Source organism: Pteropus medius, unplaced genomic scaffold (genome assembly GCF_902729225.1).
Source record: "Pteropus medius unplaced genomic scaffold, Ma_sr-lr_union100, whole genome shotgun sequence".
Lineage (NCBI taxonomy): Eukaryota > Metazoa > Chordata > Mammalia > Chiroptera > Pteropodidae > Pteropus > Pteropus medius.
The window spans coordinates 8,654,818-8,671,451 of NW_024351730.1; the positions used below are offsets into that span (position 1 = coordinate 8,654,818).

General features: G+C 38.6%; 2 pseudogenes; both read right to left on the reverse strand.

Annotated features, from left to right (window-relative positions):
• Positions 1-8,137: 8,137 nt before the first annotated feature.
• On the reverse strand, positions 8,138-8,256 carry LOC120588442 (uncharacterized; annotated as a pseudogene).
• A 7,854-nt stretch (positions 8,257-16,110) lies between these two features.
• LOC120588622 (uncharacterized) lies at positions 16,111-16,226 on the reverse strand (annotated as a pseudogene).
• Between the last annotated feature and the right edge of the window lie 408 nt (positions 16,227-16,634).

Sequence of the window (16,634 nt, forward strand, 5' to 3'; positions counted from 1 at the left end):
AGTGGTCTCCTCTAGACCAGTGGTTCTCAAAGTGTGGTCTCCAGACCAGCTACATCTGTATCATCAGTGAGCGTGTTAGAAATGCAAACTCTCGGGCTCCAGAATCTCAGATACTGCGGGTAGAATTCAGCAATCTCTGTCTTAAGAAGCTCCCTGTCCCTTGTAATTCTGATGCATGCTAACATTTAAAAACCACTGATCTAGACCGAACATATCATATGACCAAAGTTTATGGAAAAACTTCTCTGGATTAGATACAGTGATAGGTGTTGGGTGCACTCAATTTGAATATTCAATCCTGAAAAAGATATAACTGTTCTTCCAGTGCTTAGAGTTAAGTGAATTTGATAGGTGAGTGAATTGTCATTAACATACAGTACAACAGGCTCTCAGGGAAGGGTGAGAAAGCTTCCTGGTGGAAATAACTTTTGAGCTTCCAATAGACTTAGGAAGCCAACATCAGCTTCAGTTATTCAAGTACGTTTGTTACTACCGTTACTTTCAGGAGAGAATCCAAATTCTATGGCACCACCTTCAAAACACTTTATTAACTGGCTCCTGCTAAGTGCCCACCTTCATCTTCCCAATAGCTCCCTGCTACTCAACGTGGGAGCCACAGGGCACACCGACATCACCTCAGAGCATGTTAGCAATCCAGAATTTCAGAGCTCACGCCTGAACTGCAGAATCAGAATCATCATTTTAACAAGAACCCTGGGTGATTCATGTGCATATTAAAGTTTAAGAAGCACAGCTCTAGCTACTGTGAAGGACCTAACAATTCTTCAAACTAACATATTCTCTATGTAGCACCTTCTGCCCCAAATGCCTTTCCTTTCCTTGTCTTCTCTGAACCCAAGAGAAGTTGGTCATCCCTTTATGACAGCACGTTGACTGCAGGTTGTTTATTTACCTATTTGTCTTCAGTACTAGACTGGGAGCTTCTTGAGGGCAGGGAGACTGTTTTATTTGTCTCTGTAATTTGCAGGGATTCACAGTTGCCTTGCATATAATTGATGCTTAGTCATTATTCATCTGATGAAATGTGTGGATGAATAAGATGTGGCAAATACCTACTGTAAATACTGTATCTTCAGTGAATTTTACCTGAGGCCTTTATTACACTTTTCACAGTCACATAATCCTGGTCAGTTGTCTGGTTCATTAGCATCAAGAGAATCAGACAGAAAGTTAGAGCAAAAGGAGACTGGGAAGTGACTAGGTGTTAAAAAGAAAATCTAGTTTCTACTTTTGAAAAGTTTACATTATTATTTCTCATTATATTTTCATTTACCAGATCCTACCTCGAAAGACAGAGGCAGTGGCATGAAATTAAATGGGCACTGGGTTGAGAGCTGGGTTCTAAATACAATGCTCATCAGCAATGAATTGCTTTGGGCCTTCCGTTTCACCTCCTTGGGCTCTGTATCCTCATTAATAAGCAAGGGAGGTGGGGTAAGCAATCCCAAAGGTCCCCCTCCCCACCCTACCACAGACTTTTTAAGTACTAAAATTCTAATATTTGTGGTATATAGGCAACTTTTGGAAATTAAGGTTTTATTTGAACAGATCGCTAGAGGATAATAATTAATTTTCAAAATCTCTTTTATAGGCAAGTTACACTAAATTGTTTTCCCTATTTCCCTAGATATATTTTAAAAACATTATTTATTGTACATTTAGTTTTTCATGAGAAGGAAACTTGAATAGAATCTGCTTCAGAAAGATTGTGGGTATGTCGTAAGCCAGGAAGAGTGGATTTTGATTTAAAATATTGGCATTTGCAATAAACCCAACTTTGTTCTGAGTGATTAAGTTATTTAGAAAACCTACTGAAGTTGCAAAGAGTGCATAGATTAGAAAATACTGACAATTTTTAAAACACTAGCCTTGCATTTTAATGCCCCGGTGTCGTGGGAGTGAACAGTAAACTACTGTTGGCGCACACTGGGCCACTCTCACACATGAAGTGTGTCAACCTGACCGGCCCATAGAGACTACAGCTCTCCTTGTTTTCTTCGTCTCTCCCCTACCCACGGGCTAGCAATGAACCATTATCTCCCATTCTGACATCTGAGGAGAGAATCTGAATGCCAGGAAGGAAGTTTTCCAAATGGGTATGAAAACAAAATCCTCTTATTACAACAGGACACAGTAAAGAGAACAAAGAAGGGAGCTCATGAGAGGGAAAAGGTTTAAAAGTATAAACAAAAAATATTTGAAAAATACCAAGTTCCTAATACAGTGCAGTTACTTGTATTTATTGGGGGAACCCAGCATTGCCGGAGAAACTAGAGTACAAGAGTTGGGCTGAGGCATATGCTGCCAGAAAGATTGCTCACCATTGTCTACGTCACAGGACTCTACAGTCTAACTAATATAACTGGAAATCAATAGCATTATCTTTCACAATTTTATGTCTCTTAGAAGTAAAATATTATTCTTTGAGAAGGGAGTTTTAATGAGTCTTGCCCAGAGTGAATAGAGTTGCACAAGGAAGGTGGAAACAGTTTGTTCTTTTGTTACTCAGAGATTAGAGAAAATGTTGTATGGCGATATTCAGTCATAAAGAGCTTTAATAATTTATCCTTGCTCAGGGCTGGAAGAGATTTCAGAATTGTGTGCTGATATCATCACTTAGGACCCATCATCCTGGACTGAGCACATGGTACCGTGTACATTATGTGGCTGGACTATATCTAAGTCAGCCAATTGCTTGTCTAAAATGCGAGCTAACTTCACCTCAGTTACACCAGAGGATGGGAGGAGAAAGAGATTTGACTCAATATGGCACGAGTGTTATGTCAAGAGCAAGTCTTATACAAAACATATGTGCTTCTCACATATTTGTCAAGAGTATTGTGACTAAGTTGTAGGAAGAGGGTTATGATGGAATAAAATATAATTTCAACCAATTCAATTCTCAATTGAAGTCATATGGATTTGTTTATTTTTATTAGAGCTACTGAGAATTTATAAATATCAAGAGATTTATTGTAGACATGATGTAATTCTCACACAAACAACCTGATGAGTTAGATCTATTTTTGTTCCCATTTTATAGAAGAGGAAACTGCATCTTAGAAGAATTAAATTGCTTGCCCAAGGTTGCACAGCTAATGAGTAGCAAAGCCAGAATTTAAACTCAGGTCTCTTTGCACCCGAAAGTCACGTTCTAGGTTTTAAACTTCTTTTAGTCTAAATTACAGCCTTGAATTGAAAGATCTGTATATACGTAGTTACTCCTCAAGGGAATATAGGTTTTTCTCTGATTTCCAAGTTAGTTGTGCAACCTATGCTCCCAACGCCACCCTTTTTGCTTGCCTTTGAGAATGGGGCTGTCAGCCTCACCTTTTCTTGAGCTCCTTCAGGCTCTCCTTCTTACTGGCTATCTCTTAACATACACGCATGCTTATATTGAATAATTCTTTACTTGACTCTTTTTTACCTTTTAATAATTATCTTATTTCTCTCTTTTCCACCACAAATAGTCTCTTTAGCTGTGACTTCACTGCCAACCCTCCCACTCTGCTGAAGTTGCGTTTACAGGGCACTTGTGATCTCTAATCACCAAACCCAAAAGCCTTTCCTGGGTTGTCCTTCAACTTGACCTTTCTGTAGTATTGGCTTTGTGGACCATTTACTTCTTGGAAAGCTGTGTGTGCATATTAGACACACAAAGTTTTATTAAATGATTGGTTAAATGAAATATTCAGGCATTTTCTGAATTAAATACAATGTGTATATGGCTAAACACCAGAAAAAATTTGCATATAAACATCCTTATAAGAAAATGATTCTAGTTAAGGAAATTGCCCAACATTGTAGCAATAACCCTCTTTTGCAGAGTAAGGGACAAATTCAATTGTTTTTTTTTAAAGATTGATATATTTTTAGGTTAATATATATATTTTTAAATATAGGTATAGCATATATAAAAATTAACACAAAATGGATCATAGGCTATAGGCGACTATAGTTAACAGTACTGTATTACATATTTGAAAGTTGGTAAGAGAGTATAATATTTTTAAAGTTCTCATCACAAGAAAAAAACTTTTGTAATTATGTGTGATAATGGATATCATGAAACTTATTCTGGTACTCATCTTACAATACATACATACATCATATTATTATGTTGTACACCTAAAACTAATATAATGTTATATGTTAATTATATATCGATATTAAGAAAGGATCTTGGCCTAAATGTAAGAGCAAGAGCAATAAAACTCAGAAGAAAACATCAGAGTCAATCTTCATGATCTTGAATTAGATAATGGTTTCTTAGATATGACACCAAAAGCAAAAACAACAAAAAAATTGTCTTTATAATAATTAAAATTGTGTGTTTAACAGGGCACCATCAAGAAAATGAAAAGAATGTGAGAAAATATTTGCAAATCATATATCAGATAAAGGACTTATATCAGAATACATAAAGAGCTCTTACAACTAACAATAAAAAAATAAACATATCCATTAAAAACTGGGCAAATAATTTGAATAGATATTTACTCAAAGAAGATATATAAATGGTCAATAAGCACTTGAAAAGATGCTCAACATCATTAATTATTAGAGAAATGCAAATAAAAACCATGATATACTACTTCACACAGACTAGGATAACTAAATAAAAAATAAAAAAGACAGATGACACAAATGTTGACCCACAAGGAGATATCACTTCACGCCCATTAGGATGGTTTTTATTAAAAAACAAAAACAAAAAACACAAAAAAAGAAACAGAAAATAACAAGTATTAGCCAGGATGTAGAGAAAGTAAAACCCTTTGCATTGCTGGTGGGAATGTAAAGTGGTGGACCTACTGTTCAAAACAGTACTGCGGTTCCTCAAAAAAAAAAAATAAAAAATAAAAAAATAAACATTGGATTATCACATAATCCAGTGATTCTACTTCTGGGTATATACCCAAAAGAATTGAAAGCGGGAACCCAAACAGATATTTGTACACCCATGTTTATAGCAGCATTATTCACAATAGCCAAAAGATAGAAGTGACCCAAGTGTCCATCAATGGGTGAATAAATAAACGAAATGTGGTATGGCCACATAATGGAATATTATTCACTGATAAAAAAAAGAATAAAGTACTCATACAGGCTACTACATGGATGAATCTTAAAAACATGCTAAGTGAAAGACATCTGACAAAACAGGCCTCATATGTTTAAAAGAAATGCCTGGCATAGGCAAATCCATAGAGATAGAAAATAGATTAGCAGTTTTCAGGGGCTGAGCAGAGTGGAAAATGGCGAGGGACTGTGACTGGGTCTGGGGTTTTGTTTGTGTGGGGGGGAGGGTAATGAAGATGTTTTGAAATTTAATGGTGGTGATGGTTGTACAACCTTATAAATATATTAAAATCACTGAACTGTTTACTTTGAAGGGGTGAATTTTATGGTGTGTGGATTATAATTCAAGAAAGTTGTTTTTTTTTTTTAAAGAAAAAATAAGTAGAGATTAGCTACCTGCAAGCTACTATTCATTTTCTCTTTCATTCATTTACCAAATCATTATGGAACATGCTTTGAGTCAGGGACTGTGTTAGGTGTTGGTCACAACAGCATTTTGAAAAGATCACCCAAACTCACCATAGAGGCCAGATTAGAAGGGCACCAGAAGCCATATGGACAGCTGACAAAATTGGGAGCTAGCCAATACAGAGAATCAAATCTCTCTTTAATCAAAAGGCATTTCTTTCCATTATTTTCACCATAAATAGGCAAACCAAAGAAAGGAAACAAACTCTTCTTCAGCTTTTTGTGATCCAAAGAAAGCTCTGAGGTTTTTTAGGGGCTTCGGAAAAGAGCTTTATAATCATAAAAACCAAAGAGCTGAGTATTAATTTTACTTTTGAAATTTAATAAAAAACATGCCATATGCCTATCATTGCCAAGAGTCTGAAAAGGAAAGTGAATCTAGGAGCACGGCAAGTAGTCTGGAAGACTGAACCTTCATTCTTTGTACTTCTTTGGCAAAAATTTCTATATAAAGATTGACTGAGGATCCGGGGCCAGCGGTGGCCTGTGGGAGCACGATACTCCAGCAGGAATGCTTCGTTTCCTTCAGCCTCATTTGCTCCAGGTCCACTCACTGGTTTTTAATGGGGGTATGGCTTGAGACAGTTTAAACTTTGTACCCAGCCTTTGTGTCATAGGCTAGTGGTGTCTTCAGGGAGAAGGAAAGCTTAGCCAGTGTAATGATATACCCCTAGATGCTATGAAGGGGACCAGGTTTGGAGTTTTTGATTACCTAGGAGCTTTCCCATCCTCTTAACTCTCATCACGGTCCTGGAAGATACAGACTGGTCCTCAGGGTATATTCATCATGTGAACTGCTCACTCACATTTATAAGAAAAGCCCAATCAAATTTTGTTAAACTAATTCTCACAGAGTTGAACAATCATGTTGGAAGTTTAATTTCCTTCCAAATAACTTGGGTTGACTCTCACATTATTTCCATGAGATTTTTTTTTGATGGCAAGCTCTTAGATCGAAAGTAACCCAACAAAACAGGATTTTCTGCTTTGAATTGATGCCCTTGACTCCAATAAAATGAAATAATTCCAAACTGAATTCTACCATTCTCAAGAAAAGAAAATTGAAACATTTTTAAAAAATCAAATAATTGTTGAAAGAATGCATAGAAGTGAAATAATTTGTTTCTCTTCCTTAAATGTGCCTATGGGTGGGTCAGTCTTGAGTTAGCACATCTCTGAAGATGCATACTGTAATCTGTTCAAATTTAATACTCTGAACCAGAACCTGGTGAGTCTCCGCTGCCATTGCTACTCCTCTGAAGGATCTGGAAGTGCTTCAAGAGGGAGCCCTCCATGCTCCTCATTAGCCAGCCTGCCTCCCGCACTTCCCACTGGAGGATTCCAGGATGGCATTCAATGGGAGTGCTCAGCTTAGGGTTAAGTGGATCCAGGGTTTACATTAATTGGACTTCACAAGTCTCAGAGGAAAACTGCATTTAGAAAGCAACCAAAAGAAAAGAGTATGGGTATCAGTTTACAACACGCAACTTGAAGACATTTTTCTTTAGTGTCTCTTCAAGTTTTCAAGTGGGAGTGAAAATTAAATTCACTATAAATAGAGTCAGCTCCAGGATTTCTGTTAGGCCAAGGTTGGAGGCAGCCACACAGTTGGAAGGATGGGAGAAAGTAGCAGACTTTTCTTGAAGCCCCCTCTTTCCTGTCTCCAGCCATCCCTCAGCTCATCCACAAAAAGAAACAGGACTAGAAGCTGCCCCCAGCAGAAGCCAGAATAATGGCTGAAGGTCCTCACCACCAAGAAGCAGACTAAGTTCATGCTGACATTAGTGAAGGGGCAGAGTATCAGTGCTAAGAACTCACTCTGGTGCCTTCTGCTCTTGTGTTGGCTCATCCTTTAAAAAAACATCCAAGGCAGTGCCAAAGCATAACTTCATTCCAAGCCCTGGAAAGAACATGTGTTGTAAAAGACACAGACTGCCTTCCAAATGTCTCGGCTGCACACAGGCTGCTGTCCTGCCCAACTCAGCTCTGAACCAAAGGCAAAGCTGTTTGACCCATGGACGTAGCAACAGAGCTGAAGCAGAGGTAAAGGGACAAGCTCAGACCTAGGAGATGGGAAAAAGATACCACTCTCTATGTTTGCTCAATCTTCGAGGTAATCATGATGGTGAGGGTTAGTTTGTGCCTCTGTCTAGCAGATCTCAGCTGGACACACAGAGGCTGACACTCCTGACTTAGAAAGAGTCCGTTGTTTTAATATGACAGGCACACATTAGTTTGATTTTTTAAATGAATGATACAATTTTGAAAAAAAAATTTTAAAAATCCTCTCTATCTACAATGAAGACCACAAATATGTCTATTTCTCATTACTCCAAAATACTGTTCCAGTGAAAAGCCAAAATCTACACAATGTATCTATATTATTTTTTCTATTGTTTTATTGGTCCAGAAAAAAAATCCAACAACAACCTTAAATTATCTTTGGAAATATGAGTATTTTCCCATGAAAATAATTTCTTAGTTTAAAAAAAAAAAGAGAAGGGTAACAACATTATATGTGTTTTCTCTCTCTCTCTCTTCTCTCTCTCTCTTTTTTTTTTTTTTGCGCCTACAGCATCTGGTCTTCCTAGGTGGTCTCCCATCCAAGTACTAACCAGGCCCAACCCTGCTTAGCTTTCGAGATCGTATGGAATCAGGCTTGTTCAGGGTGGCATGGCCGTAGTGTATGCATTTTCTCTTGATTTGAGTTATACGGTATTTTAGAAGCTCTTGCTTAAAGTGGAGATTTTTAAATTAATAGCAAGGCATCTTTGTCGCTCAGAACTGGACGCTTACACAGTTGATCCTCATTATTTGTGAATTCTACAGTTGTGAATTCACCTACCTGCTTAAATTTATTTGCAACCTTGAAATCAATATTCATGGCACTTTCACAGTTATTCATGGATGCTCAGATATATCTGCCTTCTTGTTTCATTTCTCACCCTGTCAATAAGCGTCCTTTTCATAGTCTAATAAAAAGTGCCAAATTTTTTGCATTTTTGTGCATTCTGTTCGTGATTAAAACAGCCCCCAGGCATTGTGGCGAATGTGTTCTGAAAGTACAAGAAGTTGATGACGTGCCCTACAGAAAGCATAGGTGTGTTAAATGAACTTCGTTCAGGCACAGGTTACTGTGCTGTCGTCTGGGAGTTCAATGTAAATGAATCAATAATATGCATTAAATAAGGTGTCTTAAAAAATATACGTGAAACAAGGTTATATATTGATTGGTTGCTGAAAATGTGTCCAGAACATGCGGGAAGCTAACCCTATGTTTCTCCTAGGAGCAATAGTTCAGTATTTGCTAATTCAATGTTTTTAGTGACGTTATAGAATGTACCTACAGGGAATACTGGGAATCAACTATATTGGCTTTTAGAATTTGGAAGGATGAATCAGGATAGGGCATGAGAACAATCCACCAGGCTGGGTCAGGGCCTACCTGGCTGCTGAGGCCAGGTCTGGGAAGCCAGTCCAGGTGAGTCAACAGGGGGAACTAGTAAGAACTCTGCAATAAGGCCCACTGGGCTAGAAATACAGATGGGGTCAATATGTGGAAGTATGTGGTATGGGTGTGTGTGTGAGAGAGAGCGAGAGAGCGAGAGAGCGAGAGAGCGAGAGAGAGAGAGAGAGCCAGAGAAAGAGAAAGTATAGAGAGAGAGAAGAAAGAGAGGTGGCTATGGAAGGAGGGCAATGGACCATGAATGAGAGGGATGAAGCTACTTAGAAACAATTTTAGTACCCAGTGACTGGTCTTCATGGGGCCTGCATACCCCGTAGGGGTGAAGGATCAGGAATGGGGTGGGATAATGCCTGAACTGTTTTGACTGAGTAAATTAATTCTGGATTTAATCTCAGGTATAAATATCCTCTTCTTGATCCATCATTTTGGGGAGGAGCCTCCTTGTGGGCCTCTAACAGAAAGCTACCAAGGAAGATCTGAAGAAACAAAAAGATCGGTGAAAAATCTAGCTCTTCTTTACATTTGGTAGGAAAAGTGATCAAATCTACTGTTCATTGTCAAATTAATAGTGAGAGTTTCTTCTTTCTCCTCCATTGCTAGTGTCTACGGGGGCCTCTTCTCTTCTCATGAGGTCTCTGATCCCAAGACAGTTCCAAATCTCTCTGTCTTGACGTGCTTCCCCATGGCACAGTTTAAAACATTCCCAAGCCAGTTGTTCTCCACGTTGGCTGCACATTAAAAGCATCTGGGGAGATTTTAGACCCCAATGTCAGATCCCTGTCCCCTTAAGATGAATCATATTAAAATATCTAGGGAATGGGGCCTGAGCACGGGTACTTTTAAATGCCCTGGACGATTCTGATGTATAGACCCAAAGTGAGAGAGGAATGCCTGGTACAGTGATCCTGGCTGCAATTAGAAAGCCCCTGGGACTTGAAAAAAATCCCAGATTAATAGATTCAGAATCTCTCTGCAGATGGAGGGAGTCTGAGGGCATGGATTATATATATAATCAATGATTATATTATATATATATATAATGATTATATTATATATATATATAATTATATTTTATATATATATATATAATCATTGATTATATATATAATGTCCTTGAGAATCCTTGGCTTAGTGAGATTACAAAGTTATCACTTTTGAAATTTTAAAATGAAATTACTGTAGAAAAGCAAAGAGGAGAGAGTGGAAAATGAGTTGGTGATACATATATGAACGTGATGACAGTGATGTCAAAGGTCCTGGGTCCCCTGATTCTTCTAATCCATCGAATCTTGACCTGCAGGGGAGGCAGGTGGGCTATTGAGGGGAGAAGAGTGGTTTTGGGGTGGGAGCTGACCTAGGGTCACATTATCACAGGAACTGCTCCAGTGTAAGGTCTACCAATTGGCTGTGAGACTGGCTGCTGCAGCTCTTAGGCCTTTGGAACTGACATTGGCAGTCAGAGTGGGCTGTTCAGTGACTTCAGTGACCACTGGGGCAGTGGTTCCTTCTCTTCTGGTCTCCCTTCCCTTCCCTTACACAGTAAGAGATGGGTAGCAGATCGTCGAGAAGATGCTGTTGCCTTGCACAGACTGCCTTCCTGGGCTGCTGCACCCATCCCCCAGCTGCTGTGGCTGCTAACAGCTTACAGCCACTTCCTTCTCCAAATACCTGCCTTCTGCTAAACAGCTGCTCCCCTGAGATGTTACGTTCCCCACACTCTTCTTTATCCTGGCTGAGACAGCGAGCCCACAGACAGTGACTGACTGGCAGGGCTGCCAAAGTCTGATTCCTTTGCCTCAAGGCAGGATGAATTCTGAAGGACAATTCATGTTCCCTGATAGATCGGGCTAAAGCTAGAAAAACTGAGGCTATATCCTTATTTAGTATTTCCCCCTGTCCTATCCTATTTCCTTTATTCCCCTTTTCCTGAGAGCTCTTCCTCAAGAAATCCTTTGTACAAGAATACTTGTCTTAGGTACTGCTTCTAAATAACCCATCCTAAAACAAGTAGTGATTAGATAGTATGTAGGTGATGGGGAGGAGAGGGTAGAAAGAATATGAACTTGGAAGACAGATGTATCTGGGTTCAGCCTCAACTCCATCACTTCTTAGCTGCATGAATCCATCAGGTTACCTGGACTCAATAATCCTGTTTTCTTCTTTATATAATATGGAATGGCATCCCCTTGCAAGGATGTCATGATGATGACATTGAATGCAACCAGAGAATAGATGTGTAAGTCCATGGCACACAGTAGAGATTCAGTACTGCTAGCTTCCCTGGCCTCCAGGAACTTTCACACCACCTCCTTCTAAACTTGGTTCTTCACTATTCTCTTTGGTCCACCGTGCACTATGATTTTCTTAGTCTCTCTACATTCTCTTCTTCCTTCTTCTCTTTTACATTTTCCTTTTACTATCTCCTTTCCAAGGGTTTCTGCACCTCATTTTTTTATAGAGCGTTTCACTTCTCCCATCTATGATAAACTAAGAATGCACAGCCATATCCAGAAATACAGATCCTTGTTCTGTGGGCCATGGCCAAGGAAGCTGGAGTGAGGTTATCAGTTTTTGCCAACTCAACAGAGTTATGTTGGGTTCAGTTTTGTAAATAGGACTCAGAGGGCTAGTTTGTGGCTTTTCCTGAAATAGTGTTTAGCCAGGGAAGGATATACTATTTTCCTTGTAAGATGAAAATAAAAACCATTAAAAACCAATCACACTAGTGCTTGACATAGGAATCCTCATTAACATCAATCTTTCTCATCTGGGCCAAATGGTGAAGCAGAAGGGAGCTGATCCCCACAGTCGGGACGTAAGACAAGGCTTTACTGGCTTGGCCACAAGCTGGTTGTGGAACTTGGGGAGATTGTGTAACCTCTTTAGAGCCTAGTTTCTCCTTCACTAGAAAGGCTTTATAGCAAAATATGTGCCAGCTACTTCACAAGAGACCTCCTAGAATTCACAAAATATTATTTGGGAAGCTCTGGAACTCTGTGCAGAAACCAATTGAGAGCAATGTATTTTGTTACTAATATTCTTGTTAATAACACTAATTGCAAATCAGCTCACTAGGTTATGAAGTACTAAAAGTCATGTCTGTCATAGTAAACATTCTACATTGAAGATGGTGGGAAATCTGGGCACCCAATACCAACTGGATTTTTATAATAATTATTATCATAAGCCCAGTGGAACAAGCTAATCTAATTATTACTCTTTTGCCTGCCTAGCTCATTTTTCTACCCTTCTTCTGGCATTGGCACTCCCTTTCCTCTGGGGAGCTCATTCACCACTCCCTGGTCCTGGTAGGGCTGTGATCATGGGTGTCATTGCTCAAACTGCTCATCCTTATACCCCACAGGAAGGGTGAGCATATGACCCAGCCTTGGCTGACCATAGTCCATTTCTCTCTGATAACAAGTATTGGTCCAAGGGGTGGTCGATTCATCAAGTCAGTTAGAATCCTTCCCCAGCATTTTGAAATAGGAGGGAGAAAGGTGGCACCTTCCGCCTTTTGGAAAACAAGCAGTTAGAATGAGGCCTGCCATTTATCTTTTCATTTAGATATTCTCCTTCCTCAAGTATCTCATATTAAGAATAAAACAAATGCATTCAGTGTTGATATATTATAATTATTTAAATATTATTATAAAGAGAAATAGAATGAATATCTTGGTGTAAGTTATATATGATTTAATAGAAAACATATCTATTAGGAAGTAGCGGCATGATTTGATCGATATTCTATTCAATGCATTAAAAACCAGCCATCTTATAATGGGCTTCTACTACTTTTTTCAACATAGGATGTTCCAAAGTATCATGAGCTTGAGAAAGTTGCCACACAGTGGACATTTTCCTCATCCTTTTTCATCAGTGCACTTCTAAGTGGCCACAGACTATAGATCATTCAGTCAGGGTTATGCTCTCTGCCCAGAACATTAAAGGACAACTGAGATAGAAAAGGACAAGGTAGGATCAACTCTTGGGTCTCCTAGGTTTTAATCTAGTACTTTTATAATCAGGGGTATTGTGTCCATTTATTTCAAGTTTATGTTTCTCACATCTGTTTTACATGTATATACAGATATACATGTACAAGAAAGTACTTCTTGTCCTAACTGCAGCTGGGAAGATATTTAAAGCTGTAAATATTTACCAAGTGTACATAAAAGGCAGTGTAGGCTGATTTGGCCAATGAAGGGGAATTAGAGTATTGGGCCTCACTCCTGGCTCCATTGCTAATTCCCATGTGACATCGGATGGGTCAATTAAAATCTCTGTGTTCCAGCAGTACATTTAAGAAAAGGGGATACTAATCTTTGTTGGTCAGCACTCCAAAAGTAGTAACTCCTGAGGACAATACTTGCTACTCAGAACAGAAATCAGAGAAGAATCTCATTAAGAACACACATCTATTACTTTTTCTTTCCTTTCCTTCCCTCCACCTTTTTTTTTTTTTTTTTTTAAGAGAAGAGGCATGGTGGAGTGAAGGCTATATTGTTGCCTGGCTTGAGGAAAAACAAAACTTCCTTGTCTCAAAAAATTTAGCAAGTACTATATTGCTGCTATAAAATGACAATGTGAATAAAGTAACTAGGTTTGAAATTCCCCTCAGAGAAGAAAAGTGGATGGCAAGGGAATTGTAATAGCACCTCTGAGACACTGGTTAGCCCTTTTTTGCCTCTTAGAGTAGGGCTTTGAGACAGGACTTGGGTGTTGGGTGTTAAGGTGATTCTATTTCTTACTCCTGTGAACTTAAACTAATCATTTCACTTTCTAGTGTCGGGTTTTGATAACAGTAAAATGGAAATGATAATGCCCATATATAGGTGTGTTGAAACAGTTTTACACAAGCACTTCACAAAATGGCACAAAAAAGGAGCCTGATGAATCCTGGTTTCTGCCACTTTCCCTTTATTCATTTACTTTGATAGCAATTTGACAATAGGACAGCAGATAAAGCAGCCTGCATATTTTGCTACCAGGGAGCAAACCCTCAGCACGTATTCAGCCCTACACATCCAATTAGCTGATCCCATCGTATGTCCATATTTAGACTCCAGAGAAATTTCTTGCATTTATATTGTCTCTTTACATTAAGGAGCAAACAAATGCTTTTTATCAAGAAGCAAACAAATTTATACAAGAAAACATAATTAAGGATTGTAGTTTTTAAAGCATCTATATGGAGTGAAGATGTTATAAGCTTTCTGTGGTATAAAGAATCTAGGTAACCTCCCTCTTTCCCCAGAAAAGATCAACTGAGGTGATAAGCAAAAGCAGTTTTTTGAGAGGAAATCCAATTTGTGTAGGCAAAAAAAAAATCTCATAATGCAAAAAAGAGAACCCCAATCATAGGATCAGATGCAACTGCACCGTTGCAATACCACGGGCACAGAGAAAGGACTGCTCTGGCCCCCAAGAAACTTGTGTTTCACTTTCCTCAAAGGAGTTCTCAAACTCTTTTCAGATCCTATTTCCAGTGACCAAAAAATCTTTTGAGACCCACTAAACTAATCTGTTTATACCAACCATTACATGAAAAATATAATCAGAGTGGTAGGGGCTGATGACGCAAATTTTATTAAATTTCTTGAAGAACAAAAGTAAAGAATTGATCTATTCCAGGAGCAAGAAAACTTTCCCAAGTCATGATAATAATTCCTTCATCTGCAAGTACTTTGCGTCATACCTACTCTTTCACATGTTATTTACTTTTTCATGACAACCCTGTGAAGTTGTAGCACTGCTCGATCCTCACAGTGCCATGAGGTAGGTATCATTGCTGTATTTCATCACTTCTAAGATGCCAAAAGGTAGAATATGCACCTTACTTTATGTACCATCCAGGAAGAAAACAGAACGCTGACAATTAAATCATGACACATCATCAATTGGAAAACAAAACAAAAAACTATTTCAGATATGTTAAGTAAGATGTGAAAGAATAAGTGTCTTAGAATTGATGAACTATGGACTTTCCCTCTTCCAGATGAGAAAATGTCTGCCTTGTTGAAGGTCAGGTTACTGATAGAGTCTGAAGCCAGAAGCACCATTTAACACAGACTTTTTGACTCTAACCCAAATGGACTCAACTCAACCAGACCTAGCAATTATGGAGATGATCTTGGAAGCAAGAAATAAGGCTCTCACCAGCTATTCCTAAAACCACCACGTTAGAAGGAAATGATTTATCATAATAGGTGGCAGCCATCATAGTAGCATTTTTAGCAAGAAACAACGAACTATTTTCAAAGGAAATATGAATGGCTACCCACTCCTGTCTTTACAACATACTGCATCGATACAATATAGATAGAGTTGATCCTCATTATTCGCGGTCTCCATATTTGCAAGTTTGCCTAATTACTAAAATTTATTTGTAACTCTCAAATCAATACTCAGAGCACTTTCACAGTTATTCATGAACATGTGCAGGGCAGCGAAAAATTTGAGTCGCCTGACTGCAGATTCCCAGATGATGCTCTGTCTTCTTGTTTCAGTTTTCACGCTGTAAAAAAGTGTTCTTTGCATGGTCTATTTAGTGTCACATTTTTTCTTTTTTTTGCATTTTTGTGCTTTACGTTGCTTGAAATTTGGAGACTCAATTTTCACTGTTTAAAATAGGCCCCAATACAGCATGGTGACTATAGTTAATAACTGTCATGCATATTTGACAGTAGCTAAGAGGGTAGATATTAACATTCTCAGCATAAGAAAAAAATTTTTTTATAACCATATATGATCAGGGATGTTCACTAGATTTATTGTGGTGGACATTTGTAATATAAACAAGTATCGAATTATTATGTTGTGCACTTGAAATTAATATAAAATTGTATGTCAATTAAAAAATTGGCTCCCAAATGTATTTCTGAAGTGCCGTCTGGTGTCCTTAAGCACAAGAGGGCTTGACATGCCTTACAGAGAATATAGATGTGTTAGATTATCTTCTTTCAGGCACAGGTCATAGTGCTGGCAGTTCAATGTTAATGAATCAATAATATATTTTATTTATTTATTTATTTATTTATTTATTTATTTATTTTTATTATTGTTATTATTTATACCTATAGCACCTGGTCTTCCTAAGTGGTGTTCCATCCAAGTACTAACCAGGCCCGATCCTGCTTAGCTTCTGAGATCAGACATCAGGCTTGTTCAGGGTGGCATGGCCATAGACCATGGCCCGTGGCTCCACTGGGGCGCGAACCCAGGACCTTCCGCATGTAGTAGACGTGCTAACCGCTACACTATGGAACCACGTCCCAATACTGTATTTTAAATAATGTGTCTGTAAACAGAAACACACAAGATTATGAACTGATCAATTAATGAGACTGTTGTAACCAGAGGCTCACAGGAAACTAACTGTGTATCTCCCCAGGAACACTTAGTATTCCCTAATGAGAACTGACTGTTTTCGGATGTGAAAGTGTCAAAAGGACTATATCTTCTGTTGTAATTTACCAGCCAAGTCAGAAGAATAATTAGAGATACAACAAACCCATACACACACACGCACACACATGCACGCAGGCAGGCACACACATGCTCACACACACACTCGGTAGACCAAACAGCATGGCCG